The sequence below is a fragment of the Rhamphochromis sp. 'chilingali' genome, assembly GCF_963969265.1.
Source record: "Rhamphochromis sp. 'chilingali' genome assembly, chromosome: 1".
NCBI classification, from domain to species: domain Eukaryota; kingdom Metazoa; phylum Chordata; class Actinopteri; order Cichliformes; family Cichlidae; genus Rhamphochromis; species Rhamphochromis sp. 'chilingali'.
The window spans coordinates 48,275,824-48,292,940 of NC_137929.1; the positions used below are offsets into that span (position 1 = coordinate 48,275,824).

At 40.7% G+C, this 17,117-nt stretch overlaps 1 protein-coding gene across 1 annotated transcript in view; it reads right to left on the reverse strand.

Moving 5' to 3' along the window:
- The window catches only part of LOC308401547 (uncharacterized protein), a 201,331-nt gene that overhangs the window by 137,369 nt on the left and 46,845 nt on the right, over positions 1–17,117 (reverse strand). The gene's annotated exons all lie outside the window — the stretch shown is intronic.

Sequence of the window (17,117 nt, forward strand, 5' to 3'; positions counted from 1 at the left end):
ATCGTTAGAGCTGAAGATTTTGCGGGTGACACGTTATCGAACGTTACGTTGTGTGTCATGGATACTGTTGACTCCAAATCTCCCGACCACTATGTCGATCTGAGAAAGCAAGACCGAGACAGCGAGACCAAGACAAGACCGAGGGATCCAAGACCAAGACAAGACCAAGACCACGTAAAAGTAAGACTGGTCTCGACTCTAATATACTGTACAGAAAATTTATAATGTAATGTTTCATACCTGCAGCATACCTGTATGCTATAAATACACTTGTTGTATAAATGTTTACAAAGACACTTTAAAAACATCTTGCTGTCTGTTTTTTTCCTCTGTTCCTTCTCTGAACACAGTGTACAGTTTATCCTGATATAAACAGTTTCATTTTATTGTTTTATATAAACATTGCAACACATTAACAGATGAACAGTCCTTTTTCATTTGTTTAAAAAAAAACAGCTGATTTTAAATTCAATTGGAGAATATTTAAACTGACAAAGGTTTAAAGTTAATTACACACATATATACATGGGAGAAGTCAACACACCTTATACACTGACACTGTCTCAGTGTTTGTTTCATATGCAACAAGTCAACAAGAAAAAAATCTCACTGTTTACATCTTATTTCTTTTTTCTTCACCTTCCCTTTTCTGTTACAATTCGGGATTGTATTTTTATACATAGAAGCCCCCCCTCCAAAAAATAAAAATAAAAAATCTAACTCAGAGATTGTAAAACAGTTTCTGATAAGTCAAGAAATATGTCTGTGAAGGTTTTCAGTCATCCAGGTCATCGTAGTCTAAAGAGCTTGGGAAAAAAAGCGTCAGGACTTCTTTAAGTTAACTTAAAGTGTTTGAAGCTACATTTGAATAGACACAGATGAATAAAGTACTTATGAATCCAGAACCATCTGGATCAACTGTTGAGAAAACTGGTCACATGGTGGTTATATCGCCTTTTTCCAGGAATTACTTGTTACTGAATTTGCATAACAAGAGAGAGAAAAACAAATGTATAGTTATGCAATGTAAAAAATTAAAGAAGCCCAAACCCAAAATATTTAAAGCCTGCAGCTAGTCCTGTGGGTATTTAAAATGTAACATATTAGTAGAAACTGATAACTGCTCTTGAAAAATAGGCACCTCAAACAATAAGATGATAAAAGACATTTTTTTCAGGAGAATCTCTGGACTGCAAATCAAACTAATATATGTACAATGTATGAGACAATTTACCTGATAGATTTAACATTTACAATAGTTAAGTGCGAAAAAGTATGAAACACCACAGTAAGTTCATTATTGTGAGTCAGCACAGAGGTGGATACTAGAGTCAGGCTTCACTCTAAACCCAGCATATACAGGTTCAGTGAAGGTGGTGTTGAAGGTGTGCAGGTGGATCAGTTTATCAGAGGAGACACTGTAGAAGGACACAGTTCCTGCAGAACAGTCCACATACACTGCTACTTTGTGAGAGAGAGCTGAGGGGAGAAGAGGGATGGCTCTTCCAATGTAATCATGATTTCCATAGTAACCTATATTATCATGACAGTAGAGACTCCAGGATTGGTACGTCCTTCCAAACCTGCCTCTTCTCCTCTCCTTCTGATTCCTCCATAAGCTACAGCAACATGAACCTCTCCACTCCACTCAACCTCCCAGTAACAGCGACCACTTAGACTGTTGGTACACAGCAGCTGAGGCCACTGATCAAACCTATGATCATGATGAGGATACAGCTGGTCTTCTTTCACATGTGTCACCTCCTTCTTGTCGTCAGACAGTTTGAGGTTCCTTTGTGCTGTGTTTGGATCCAGCGTCAGATCACATAAATCTAAAAGGGCCAATAAGACACAGTGCATAAACACTTAACTCTAACAACTCATTAGCAAATTATTAATTAGAGCCAATGTGTAATAGTAAATGTGGTCCTCATATTTTGTGGTCTGTAGCTTAAACATTCGAGGATGCAGGCAGTGAGATGATGAGTGTGAATGAGAAAAAAGAAAAAAATCGTCTTAAAAACAAAATTATCAACAATAATTATTTGAAAGGGAAGTGAATTAGAATAAATATTAACATTTAAATATAAGCATACAGGCTTTGCATTTACATTCACTTAATCATTTGAATCCTACCAGCTAAAGACAGCGGTAGGTAGTTCCATCTTTGAAGATCAGACTTAACTTTCATTGTAAGTAAAGTAATATTCTGTTCCCGCATTAATCTCAGAGATCGTGAAATTGCAATTTTGAGATAATTAAACCCCGAATTAGCCATTTGAAAGGGTATAGTTGATGTAGGTATGTCTGCAGCCATTTGATTAAGTGGAAAGTATTCGCTTTTGGAGATGTTAAGCTTATATCCCGATAAATATCAGAAAGAATTTAATACTGATAAAATGTGTGGGATATTTAGTAGAGGATCATTCACATAAAGAAGCAAACCATCTGCATAAAGCGACACCTGATGTTTTATACCCCATCTATCAATCCCTCCTAATCCTTTCACCATTTTTAAAGCTACTGAGAGTGGTTCAATTACTAATGCAAAACTGGTTACACTTAACACAGGACATATAACTATCAAATTAAACAGGAAACACAACAAATATGGAGACGAGGACTAAGATACGTAAGCTTGACACTCAGACCAAGGGAGAAACAGACTTGGACACATAACTGACTGGGGACACATAGAGAACATGGAAGATGTAGACAAGAGAACAAAAAGAGAAACATGTAACACAAGGTTGGCACAGTGACAGAAAACTAAAAACTAGAAATTCTAAATGTAACATAAGACCAAACAATGCGAGAACCAAATCCACGAATGACACAAAATCGAAGAATATTGGAAAAACCCCAAAACACATAAACACTGAGTCACAGACCCAATGCCATGACAAAAAGCTGGTTATACAAAGAGGGAAGGATGATTTTTTTCGTCAGCCCTGTTACATCACAGCTGATGCAACTTTTCGTGAAATTGCACGTACTGTACTAACAGAACATGCTGCAATATTATTTCTCAAATTTGTGCATTTTTTTCTGAATCTCAAAAAGCAGCTCTTTCTCAGTTTAAGTTGAGATAAGTCTTTTGTTGCTCTTGCTCTGTGTCACAGTTTGATATGAACTATTGATGGACGACCTGCATATTTTTACCCGTATACATGTCATGGATTTCGAAATATAAGCTTTTTCTTCATGACCTGCTTTTGTTGTTAAAGCATAAGGATTGCCCACCTGTTAAGGAGCACATACAGACATACACGCATGTATGCACTACGATCATTACAGTAAAGAATTCTGATCTAAAATTAAAAATATATTACCTCTGTCATGGAAATTTAATTAGTCAAGCCTGCTGACATGGTAGTAGCAGTAACAACATCTTTATTTCATGCATGAAGACAGATGTCAGTTGGGGGGCACTGGGAGCCATCCCTGAAGATGCCCAGTCCAGACCTCTTTTAAATACAGTCAACAGAACAAAACGCTGTTGTTCACACTTTTGATATCCTCCAAGGAAAGAGTTCACAGAAAAGATGTAAGACAGAGAAACTAGAAACTAGACAGACAGACAGTAAAACTTTGTCAGGCCCCAGCTCTGTGCATGTGGACCCATAGTTGCTCTTTGAGGTTGGAGCTGATCGCCAGCTTCTGAAAAACAAATATAATTGGTGAAATACTGAACGAATGCCAGAGGTGTACCAAAGAAATTATATAAATAGCTCTGTTTTCATATCCAGCACTTTGAATGTAAGAAAATCTAAAAATATAATAGAGTTCTCAGCAGACTCCATAACGTAAACAACACAGACAGTGATTATTATCTTTAAAAAGAAAAATTCTAGTAAAAATTATTGTTACGACCCGGCTCTGCTAGGCGGCAGCGGACGTAACATAAACGAGCCCAGAGACCAAGGAGTTAGATAGGAAGACAAACATAAGGTTTATTAACACAACTGAAATCCGTTAGTGAAACAACTCACTAGGCAGCAGAGAAACTTTAAACAAACACCACGATTAATAACACCAGTAGAGCACTGCTCTACTAAACGTCTCGCAGGAGGCAACACAAAACACAGGCAAAAGGCAAAAGGGAGGGACTCTCTGTACAGTCTGTTCAAATCAACAAGTCCCTCGACGAATGAAGACTCCTCAGCCTTTTATACTATCAGGTAACTGCAGTCAGCTGTGTCATAGTCATAACTGCAGACAGCTGTGTCACTTGTCCGTCGTACTCCAGGCTCCTGCAGCAGCCAATGGTGTGCGTAGTCTGACAGGCTCGGATCCGCATGAAGTTGGGGCGGGCATATGTCCGGGCCAGCCAATCCCCCGTGAGTCCTGGAGCACTGTGGATTCCATGGAGGAAGGCGGGGCCACCTGAGGCCAGCGGCCGTAACAATTATCTTACCAGTATCGACACGATGTCTTGGTAAAGATCATGCAGAGATGTTTCCAAGTGTCATCATTTCCTTACAAATGCATTTGGAGATCAGCACACTGCATCCTATACAGTCGTATTTGTTGGAGAAATTGATTGTCATTAATGAGAATGATTTACGTGTGAAGAATGCATGATCAAAAACAAATGCCTATAAACTGTTAACACATGACCTATTGAACCTGCCAGACTGTTTCATTTTATAACCTTTTAAAAACTTCTGCGAGATAGAGGAACTGAAACTGCGACTGCGCCTGCCAGCTCCTGTCATCTCAAAAGAAAGACATGTTTTACAAGGGCTAAATATGAGGAAGTCACATGACCATTGCTTCAATGTGTCCTAATACGGTTGTGCACCATAAATCTTCTAGCCGATTAGAAGCTTTATTTAAAGTTTTGCTAATTTCCACTGCAAGTATAACCAGCTACAAGTTCCTGTTTTTATAGTTCAGAAAGATGCTCACACTCGTTAAAGGGTCACGCCATAAATGGTGACAGGAAGTGACCCCCCCCCCCCCCCCCCCCCCCACACACACACACACACACACACACATACACACTGACACTGATGTTGCTCACACAAATGCTTGCTTAAGACTGTCACGTGTATTTGTAATTGCATATTCATGTATGATCACTGCTCGCAATAAAAAGAGGGAAAGAGGGAACTCAGGTTTGGAGTTGCTTGGATGGGCGAGTGGTAGCACTGCTCACCTCGATGCATCCCCTTGCCGGCAAGAAAACCAATTGAGCTCTGAGTGTCTTGCTTCATTCACAGTGACAGGTCTCTGAGAAAGCGAAGTCTGTGAGTTTAGGCCTAACAGTATTCTAGAGGCTGATCTAAAGAATTCCACACAACAGCTACAGTTATAGTCTCTGGTCTCCTCCCCCTACTGTAAATGCCCCCACAATGGTAAAATGCTGATACAGTAACCAGTTAAACCAGTTATTTTAGTTGGATGTGTCAGGTTTGGTCGTGAAAGTCGACTCCAGTGTGATGTTGTGGTTCTTTGCCTGCCTCCAGGTGTCCATAAGTTATGGTACTTCCGCAACTAGCTAGTGCTACAGAAGAGAAGCAAGCATAAAGGTAGTTTTTTTAAGTGTCAGGTAATTTTAAATGTGATGTTTCTATCAGCTCATCAAACATCAGCAACTATTTAAAGGTTGCAGGTTAGTGCAGGATAAACAGGTTAGTTTGCTGCACTGTGATCGATTTAAAGTAAACAACAGTGTGTGACTGGTGCACAGTGGCTGGGGTTTCATTGTCTGAGTTAGCTTACATCAAGTGTAGCAGAGATTCATATGAATTTAATATAATAATAATAATAATAATAATAATAATAATAATAATAATAATAATACATTTTATTTGAGGGCGCTTTTCTAAAACCCAAGGTCACCTTACAAAGAGAAAAAGATATCAGTAAAACGGTAGATTAAAATAAATTAAAATACAAAAAACTAAAGTGGCCCCTAGAGACAAAACACGTACAAACTCCAAAACACTTGCAAATTCCAAAACACGTACAAACTCCAAAACACTTGCAAACTCCAAAACACTTGCAAATTCCAAAACACTTGCAAACTTCAAAACACTTGCAAAATCCAAAACACAATGGAAGTGCTCCAGGACGCTAGGGGCAGTGTTGAGCTCGATTTGCAAAATAAACTGCAAGTTTGTCTGTATGGGACGGTCTAGTCTCCGTCTCGCTTCCCAGGTTGCCTAGCAACCATGATACTAACCGCTGGAAACTCATACAACTTTGTTTGACAGAAATGAAGGAGAACATATTTTGTTAATTTGTTTGTTTGTTTCTACAAGAGCTTTGTGTGATTTGATAAGTATCTGAGGCTGAGACCACAGGACAGTAAAACATGATTGTTGGGCTTCATTTCTGTACTGAACAGTCATTTAAGATTAGTTAGTAAATAACAATTAGCTAATGTTGTTCATGAGACTAAAGTCATATCACTTTGGTAATGTAAATATAATATGGCCAATATTCTAGTTATTATATTAATCATTATTAGCTATTACAGCAGTGAACATGAACTCTGTGCCAAATACTGAGCCTCAGTACAGATTCAAGTTGCAGTTATTTATATGTCTTATCACCTTAAATCTTCACTCAAAGACAAGTATCTTTGACAGTGCATATATAGGTGTATCATATATAAGAGACAAATGTTGTTCCTTCAGTATGTTGGCATTGATAAATTTGGCTCAATGCTTACATATATTTATAAAAAGAAAATGTACGAGCTGTGATAACTGTTTCTGATAGAATGAAGAGTAGACTGATATATGAAATATTCCTTTATTGGGTGAGAAAATCAGACCATGTCATAACTGCTTTAAGTCATACAGAATAGATATCAGAGCCTTAAACAGGCTGACTTCTGCTAAATGGGTCAAACTGGGCAGAAAGTATACAAACACATAACATCCTTATAAAATATGATGTAACACTATAGATCAACTTACCTCAGAATATATAAAGCATATAAACAATTACAGCAATATGATGCAACAAACACAGCAGTACTACTAATCCAAAATACTCAAAGCTTCATAGAACTGAAACAAACATTTATTTTTAGCTCCATTCTGCTGCTGATACATACTTTAGGTTTCTGAATGTTAAACTTGTTGCTGCCTTTCATAGTGTGTAACTTGAAGGCCCTGAGTAATTTCTCCCACACTGAAAACACTGGGAGGATAAAATTATTTGAACATTACCTAATAAGACTGATTCAGGACAGACAATTAGTGATTCTAAACTTGTCTAGCAGTCCTTCACAAACAGGGAACAGTCTGTCTATTCTCTCCATCTGTCAGCTGCTGCTGGCTCTTCCTCCTCCTCTTCCTCACACACTGCTGAGTTTGTCCTGGTGGATCATCAGGGGTGCAAAGCCTCACAGATGATGTGCAGCAGTGGGTCCCTCAGTCTGTCCTCACTCTGGACACTTGCAGTTGTCACACATGGAAATCAAGTGTGTGATAAGCTGCAGGATTCAAACACAAGTGTAACTTATAAATGAATGTTCATACTTTTATTCCACAATCAGAGAGAAAGAAACAGAGAGAGAGTGCAGGACAGACAGACAGGTGACAGTCTCAGGTGTATACACTGCTACAAAACAGCATAAAAGAAGGAGGATTTAGTTTGTGTTATTACGAAACAAGAGGAGTTCCCAGATGGTACAGTGGACACATGTGTGGCTCCTGTGATTAAAGCATCTTTCTTTCAGCTTAACGAGTAAACCGTCAGCTCGTTCAAACACACGTTAAAGTCCGTTTGGCTCGACACCACCGAACAGAGGCAGCAATATAACATAGCTAACATTAACAGTGCAGTGAATCCTGCTTGTGCCGTGATATTCATGACTGCAAACCGAGCAGCATCACTGACTTTCAGCCTGTTGTGTTTGTGGATATATGACTGACTTTAATTATCCATAAAATCATCACATTCTCTGTAAGATTAAAGTCAACTATTGAACGGCGTATATTTTGAAGTAAAGGCTTTAAAACCAAGTTAGTACAAACATCGCTAATATCACATAACTTTCCCGACATGTGGCCAACAGTAATGTTTTAATGTTCTTCATTATAAAAACATTTGTGCATAAATAAGTGACATAATATTCAGTACTTACTTCTGAAAGTTTACTCTTCGGCGGCTCCGCTTCCGCCGTTTTTTTCGGCAAAATTATCCACACCACCACCGCGCTATGAAATCTGGGATATGTTGGGCCCATCCTTAAAATTCAGGGAAATTAAGGACGCATTTGAGGGCCGCATTTCGAGCAGCCTTTGAATTGGGACAGCCTTTGTCGTGTCGCTGTGCCGTAATCGGCCTTAAAATGCGGCCTTTAAGGCTGCAGACCCTGAATTGGGATACAGCCCAAATCCGGTCATTGGTACTTCCTGGCTTGTGTAGTTACTAGGTAACAAAAGCTCAACACTGCCCCTAGCGTCCTGGAGCACTTCCGTTGTGTTTTGGAATTTGCATGTGTTTTGGGGTTTGCATGTGTTTTGGATTTTGGAAGTGTTTTGGATTTTGCAAGTGTTTTGGAGTTTGCAAGTGTTTTGGAGTTTGTACGTGCTTTGTCTCTATGGGCCACCGTAAAAAACCCCAAATAAAAACAAAAAAATAAATAAACAAGATTTGACCCCAAGTTAGATCTGTATTAAAGTGAATAAGCCTGTTTAAGAGGTTTGATATTGGGAGAAGATTATCAAAATTATTGGGATCTGCACCAGGCTTTTAAAGAATTGGAATGATAGAAGCAGTTTTCAAAGATGAAGGAACAATTCTAGTGTTAAGGGAAGAGTGGATAATACTAGTTATGAGAGGAGCCAATCAGGGAAGACAAGCTTTAACTGACATGGTGGGAAGAGGGCGAAGCTGACAAGCGGATGATTTCGATTTTTGAATAAGATTTAATACATCAACTATGGAGACTGTAGTTACCTCACAAAATCTATAGCCTATAGCTAAACCAACCAACAAGGTTGGTTTAGCTATAGGCCTTAGTGTGGGTGTAATTGTGCAGAGACAGAGGAATTTATTGACGGTGGGGGTCTGCCTGTCATAAAAGGAAATAGGAAGCCATAGTTGGGGGATGCTAGGACTGTATGGAACAGATAGGAAAGAGAGGGGAAGTTTGTTACCCTTCTCCCTGAATGTGATAAAGGCTCACAACTGTCACAAGTTATAAGTAGGTTTGCAGGGGACCCTCCCCCACGCTGGGCTGTGAAAGTAGAACAAAGGGAAGCCAACAGCTCAGTGGAAATTCCTCAAGGGATACCTGAGTGGGGGTCTTAGTTTCCAGTGACTTGGAGGTGAGAGGAGATGACTTTTTATGACCAGCAGGAAGTCACGTATATAGAGACACATACGCACGCACACGCACACACATGCACTAACGTGTTCGTACATACACAAACACAGTGTTTTGGATTTACAACACACTATGTGGGTTTTATGATGGGGGGTTGCTTGTATAAAACTGGTTGTAACAGACAAAGAAGTTGATATTTGCTGAGTAATTTCCGGGCCATGTACATCTCCCTTCTAGAAGATGCATAACTGATTGCGGATGAATAAAGGTTTTGTGAGGTAACTACTGAGTTCTGGTGTTGTCTCTGATGGCCTCAGGAATAAAAAGATCTGGGGTGAAACTGCTAAACGCAACACATCATAGTAAGAACCAAGTTCATTGGGGGTTGAGGAGCTGTGAATAAATGGAAGGTCATGGCAGATGAGAGATCAACATGGTTAATATTACAAATTTTCCTAAATGTGATGTCACGAGGAGTACAGGTGCAAGGTTCAAGTATCTTTATTAGATTAGATTAGATTAGATAGAACTTTATTAATCCCTTGGGTGGGTTCCTCTGGGAAATTCGATTTGTCACATGCATAGTTATACAAGTATAACACACAGTGAAATGTAGCCTGACACGCTCCTCGACATGTGCAAAAATGGGGGGGGGGGGGGGGGGGGGGTAGAGGAAGAATATTATATATATATACACTCAACAAAAATATAAACGCAACACCTTTGTTACTGCTCCCATTCCCCATGGGATGGACGTAGAGACCTAAAATTCATTCCAGATACACAATATAACCATCCCTCCCAAACAGTGGTCACAAATCAGTCCAAATGTGTGGTAGTGGGCACATCTGCCATATTGAGATAATCCATCCCACCTCACAGGTGTGCCACATCAGGATGCTGATCTGACATCATGAGTAGTGCACAGGTGTACCTCAGACTGCCCACAACAAAAGGCCACCCTGGAATGTGCAGTTTTTTGCGCTATTGGGGGTCTGGGGACCCAGAACCGGTCAGTATCTGGTGTGACCACCATTTGCCTCATGCAGTGCAACACATCGTCGCATGGAGTCTATCAGATTGTCAATTGTGGCCTGTGGAATGTTGGTCCACTCCACTTCAATGGCTGTGCGAGGTTGTTGGATATTCGTGGGAACTGGTACACGCTGTCGTATACGCCGGTCAAGCACATCCCGAACATGCTCAATGGGTGACATGTCCGGTGAGTATGCTGGCCATGCAAGAACTGGGACATTCTCAGCTGCGATCTGCCCTGAACAATGTGAACCATGATTCATCCGTGAAGCGCACACCTCTCCAACGTGCCAGACGCCATCGAATGTGAGCATTTGCCCACACAAGTCTGTTACGGCGACGAGCTGGAGTCAGGTCAAGACCCCGATGAGGACGACGGGCATGCAGTTGAGCGTCCCTGAGACGGTTTCTGACAGTTTGTGCAGAAATTGTTTGGTTGTGCAAACCAATTGTTCCAGCAGCTGTCTGGGTGGCTGGTCTCAGACGATCTTGGAGGTGAACCTGCTGGATGTGGAGGTCCTGGGCTGGTGTGGTTACACGAGGTCTGCGGTTGTGAGGCCGGTTGGATGTGCTGCCATATTCTCTGAAACGCCTGTGGAGACGGCTTATGGTTGAGAAATGAACATTCAATGCACGGGCGACAGATCTGGTTGACATTCCTGCTGTCAGCATGCCAATTGCACGCTCCCTCATTGCTTGTGGCATCTGTGGCATTTTGCTGTGAGACAAAACTGCACATTCCAGGGTGGCCTTTTGTTGTGGGCAGTCTGAGGTACACCTGTGCACTACTCATGATGTCAGATCAGCATCCTGATGTGGCACACCTGTGAGGTGGGATGGATTATCTCAATATGGCAGATGTGCCCACTACCACACATTTGGACTGATTTGTGACCACTGTTTGGGAGGGATGGTTATATTGTGTATCTGGAATGAATTTTAGGTCTCTACGTCCATCCCATGGGGAATGGGAGCAGTAACAAAGGTGTTGCGTTTATATTTTTGTTGAGTGTATATATATATATATATATATATATATATATATATATATAGTATATAGTATATAGTATATACATTGGGTTTTGGAAGCTGTTGTATTTACATTAAAAGAAATAAACATATGATCAGATTGGGGAAACAAATGGGCTTTACAGTGAGTGGGGGTAATGCCAGAACAGCAGACCAAATCCAAGCTATGACCTTTAAAATGAGAAGAAAATTTTATGTATTGTAGAAGCCCAAAACTTTCCAAACAGGAAGTAAAATCTCTGGAAAGGGGGATGTTATCATTGTCCACATGAATTTTGAAGTCACGAATGGATTGCATTTGCATTTATATAGCGCTTTTCGAGAACCTCAAAGCGCTGTACAATTCCATTATTCATTCACTCTCACATTCACACACTGGTGGAGGAAAGCTACAGTTGTAGCCACAGCTGCCCTGGGGCAGACTGACAGAAGCGAGGCTCCCATATCGCTCCATTGGCCCCTTTGGCCAACACCAGTAGGCGGTGGGTGAAGTGTCTTGCCCAAGGACACAACGACCGAGACTGTCCAAGCTGGGGCTCGAACCGGCAACCTTCTGATTACAAGACGAACTGCCAACTCTTGAGCCACGATCGCCCCAACAATTATCAAATTTGGGGAAAGTACACAGAAATGAGTGACAAGCGCAGCAAAGTCATTCCTTAAAAATTCCTTATTTGACTTAGTTGGCTGAGAAACAGCACATATAATGGTGGAAGTAGATCCAAGGAGCTGTACTGCAAAGTATTCAAATGAGTGGGAGGGTGGAGCAGAGACAGGGAGAACTTTCCAGTGCTTTCAGCGAATTATGGCGAGGCCGCCGCCTCTCCCGAATTGTGAGGTTGACAGATGTAAACAAACTAAGATGGAGTAGAGTCATTGAGGGAATTCATTAGGCTGTTGCCAGGTTTCAATCAAGCAAAGAAAGTCCAGGAGATCCTGGACGAGATGCCCCTTACCAGTAAGAGAGCGGATGTTTAATAGACCGAAGTTGACGCTGGAGTTACTATGTCTGACAGTAGGCTTAGCTCACCTAACTAGGTGGGCCAGCACATTGTGGTCAACAGCCACAGTCATGCAGGGAGGACGACGAGTTCTGGACCAGATGGACACTACTGAGTTGGTGTCATTGCTATTGAAGTTTCGCCAGACCCCTCGGTGGATGTACCTGCAGCGGGGCTTGAAAGCGGTGTCTGGATAGAGGCAAAGAGCCACAGGTGGAGAGACAGCCAGGCAAACGCGGAGTCGCAAAATTTCCGTAGCAGAGTACTGAAGCAGAGCTGTCGCCAGTAGATGGGCAATGGAAAAAAACAACCCAGGTGAGCACGGACCACACAGACACCCTATGGATAATGTTTCCTCTAATTTTTCATGTGTCTGAGCGAACACACAAACTCACTGAGCAGACACTTGGACCACTGTGAGCAACAGCAGACGTGTGCACTGTGGTCACGGCAGCATAGAATCCATCCAAGTTACATGGTTTATTAAAATAATCAAATTACAGCCTTTACATTTATGTCAGACTACTTTTAATTAACTGCTTTAGCCCACTTACAATGAACATTAAAGTAAAAATAACTTGAACTCCAATTTTCAAAACACAACTTTCTTTCTTTCCTTTTTTTTTTTTTTATAAAGCTCTGACTTGTATTATGAGTCTGTGGTCTGGGAGAGAGTCCTGCAACTCTGTGTGTAAAATACAGTAAATAATGACCAATGTTGGGCTATTAATTATATAGTTACTTCTTCAAAAAAGTAACTGAGTTATGCAAACAACAAAGTTTTTTGCAGCTGTTTACCTAAAAATGCAGCCAAGGCGTTTTTTTAAATAAACATTTCAAACTATTTACAGAACAATCAGCTGTTCTGCATCAAATTTGATGCCACGCAAATTATTTGTGCCACTCCAAAAAATAATTTCTGTCCACTATGAGATAAAGGAGAACAACAGACTGATACCTGCAGGCCTGACAACAGGAGATGTATCACTGCTGCAGTGTTGCCAACTCCTCAGTAAGGAAAATCGCTATTGGTTGTCCTAAAAGTTGCTAGAAGTCGCTAAATGACGTCATCACCTAATTTGCATAGTTGGTCATGCTAATGTAATTGTAACCTATGTTGTTGGAGAGAGAAATAACATCGTGGAAGAGACATAAAGTGAGTTAAAAATGTCCTAAATGCATTTAGAGTTTATTTAGAACTACAAATTAAATTTCTTTTAGCAATTATTGTTTTTTTTAATGTCACAATTCCAACCCCGCTACTTTACCCGGGCTTGGACCGGCAAAAGTGACCCGAAATAGGCACTCTGGTTTTTCGTGGCCTATCAACACAATTTAAAAACTGGTATCGTTTTTAAATTGTGGTATAAAGTCCACACCTTTTTCCCTCAATTGTTCCATCTGTCCTGCTCACATCTCCAATGGTTGTACACATTGTCATTAGCGTGGCTTCATTCCACATCAGCCACGCCGCTTTGCTAGCTAAAACACCGTGTCGGCACATAAGGACGCTGTCATAGCCTGTCGACCTTAATTCGGTGTGTATATACAAATGTGAATTGCATTATTGGCTGGACTATGGGATACGTTGGCATCATTCTAATTCCATACGGGAGCAGCCAGTCATTTACTGACTAACACTGCAAAAGAGAATTGTTAAATTTTTTATTTTAATTTCAATTCAGGTTGGATTTTTTTTGTACGCAAAGCAGATTTTCTGTGTGCAGAGACCGTGCCAGCTGTGCGCAATTGTGCACGTGCGCAGCTTAGAGGAAGCATTGCCTGTGGATCCACATCTTAATCAGGGCCAGACACTAAATGTAGATGGCTGGAAAAGGCCCAATGAGGGTAAAAGATCAAACACACAGCTGAAGCACAAGCAGTAAAAACCTGCAAATGTTGCAAAAACAAATCAAAACAGGATTACGCTTTAAAAACTTGATTCAAGTTGTCGTCATTAACTTTAAAACCAAAATAAAATGAGAATAAATTGGTGAGCAGCGACAGCCAAATGCGCCAGCGTTTACTTAGCCGATTACCTGTAAATATAGAAATATCCTCCAAAGAGCTACATTTATTTTTACTTTAAATACATTTCAGACCCTTTACTTTTTAGTTTTACTTGTTTAAATAAGTTGAATTAGTATTTCAAAGTCTGAAACTGTTGTCATTGACATTTACGGCATCAGAGAAACTTCACAGTACTGATCTACAAACAGGCAGATTCATATGCAATGTTTTGTACACGCATACGTTTCATTGTCACATCATCATCCTCATTAGTGTGTGATGAATGCAACTAAAAAAAGGAAGGAAACAACTTATTGAGTAACTTCAGTTTTCTGATGATCTGACAAACACAGACGGAGTTAAGTGTCAGACGCTGTTCTTCTGAAGTTTAACAATTTTTCTGCATCAGGATCAAAGTCAGAATGAAAATCCTCCATTTTCTCTTTTTCTGCATTTTGTCAGGTGAGGACTTAATGTTGCTCTTTAATTAAAAAATATTCAACTTCATAAAATAAACTTTATACACTAAAATTCATACACTAAATAATGTTTTGATTATCTATCTTTTAATAATTTTATTTATTTAATCTTTTCATCTGACAGATCCAGCTGGGCTCGTCAAGGCAAAACAGAATATCTGGTCTGCAGCCGAAGGAGCAAATGCTTCACTTAGATGCCCTTCAACTTTTTCTTTAAGCACAAAGTTCTTCTGTAAGGAAAAATGTGAGCGAGCAGAAGATATCCTCATTAAAACAGATGGAAATACAGCTCAGAGTGGGAGATACAGCATTAATTATAAAGACGGATTTCCAGGAACAGGATTCATGTCTGTGACCTTCACGATCAAGTCTGACTCAGGACTGTACAGGTGTTCTTTAGGAAGACCTTCTGTTCCAGATACATACTATGACTTTGAGGTCAGAGTTTCAAATGGTGAGTTTGTACGAAAATTCCCTGAAATAAAAAAATATGAAGAGCCCTCACTAGCTCTAATTTAGCATTATAGACCATGTTTAGATCAAGCTGTTTAATTAATTAATAAATAGAAATTAACATGATATACCATGTAGGTGTACATTTTATACAGCATGGAAAAAATTTCTTTCTTTGGCTCTCGGAGGAGGCGGAAGCACTTTTTCTCTTCTCCCTTATCTTCCCTGCTAGTTCTTATGTCCTTGTCTAGTCTCGTGTCTTTTTTGTATTACTTTCCCTGGAACACTCTCTCACAGTCTGGGTCTAAAACCTAAAAGAGAATTATGGATTTGATCAACTGGTCTCTGAATGCTATTGACACCCTTTAACGAGAAGTCTGGACTCGGGAGAACCCGAGTGCCCTGGAGGGACTTTCCCTGCCGGATACACGATGGACGGGTGGCAGAGGATCATGTGCCTGGCGGGACTGTCAATCGAGGACGCTGAAGATATCTACCTATTCGGAACCATGATAACAGGGTTCTTGCTGATCGGAGCTGGCTTGGCCCTGGCTTATTGGAGAATTAAGAAAGCAGAACCGGCTGTTCACACCCCCACAAGGCTGCCCGCTGGGATTGGAACGACAGGTGCGACTTCTCAAAAAGGGCTCACTGAAGGCAGCAAGGTTAAGAGCTTGGAGGCGCTTACGACTGCAGTGAATGCTCAGAATAACACCTCTGAGCGTATGTATGTTGGATTACATCAGGAAAGAATCAACTCAGAACAACATCTCTGGGCGGAAGCTGGATTACACCTCGGATCAGTTGGCTGCGGTCGTGAGGTCTCAGAATCTGCTATGTGAGCAAAAGAGTGACAAGACCACAGAATCGACGGCTAATAACATCATGGAGAAACTCGCAGCTGTTAACGGGAGACTGAGAGACCAGTGTCGGAGTGTTAAAAAAAGCTTGACATTCTCATGAGTTGTTTGCAAAAGAAAAATCACCATCATAATGCGTCTACCCCTTCCGCGCCAGCTGTGGGCTCAAGGCCAGAGCTGAACAAAACTCCCTGATAACGACTGTGTTGAGTCTGTTCCTTCCCATTCCCTACAAGGCCACCTAGGTTGGCTGGAAGACTCTTTACTTAGCCTGGCGGGGCGAAGGACACTGTCTCACCTGAACTATGGACACACACACACACATACATATACTGATACTGATAAGCACTCACTGACGCATCACCTTCCCTATCCAACGCCACCTCCAACGCTTACCTCCCCTCTGATGTGGACATCGGGTCAGCTGGAGGCGCAGTCAAAGATTGTAGCGGTCCCAGATCAGATGTACACACTGGAACTCTTTCCCAAGTTGCTTGTCTGTGTTTATTGTGTTATGGTGTGTTGTTACCTGTGCATTCCTGTATTATCCTTTTGTGTTACACATTTCAATGTTTTTTTCCTCGCTACCTGGCCTGACCTGTCTTCCCAATGTGATGTTTGCATTGTATGTACGGTCGGCAAGGTCTGTCATCTCGGTTGTGGGCAAAAGACCTGCAACTGACAAATAAAGGCTATCTCATCTCATTTCAACTGTACTTTTGATAAGTTGAATTGAAATTGTAGCACCTCAGTGTAAAGCATACAACAATATGTAATGATTTATGGATTCACATTTAATTAATGTTCTTATATTTCACAGAACTGGATAGAAATGCTGTTTTTTGTCGAACACAAATTGAGGGAGAAAACATCACGTTGGTGTGTTCCAATACACAGGAAGTTCTTTTGTAAGAATGAGTGTAAGAATGAAGGGGAAATCCTCATTGACACAAGA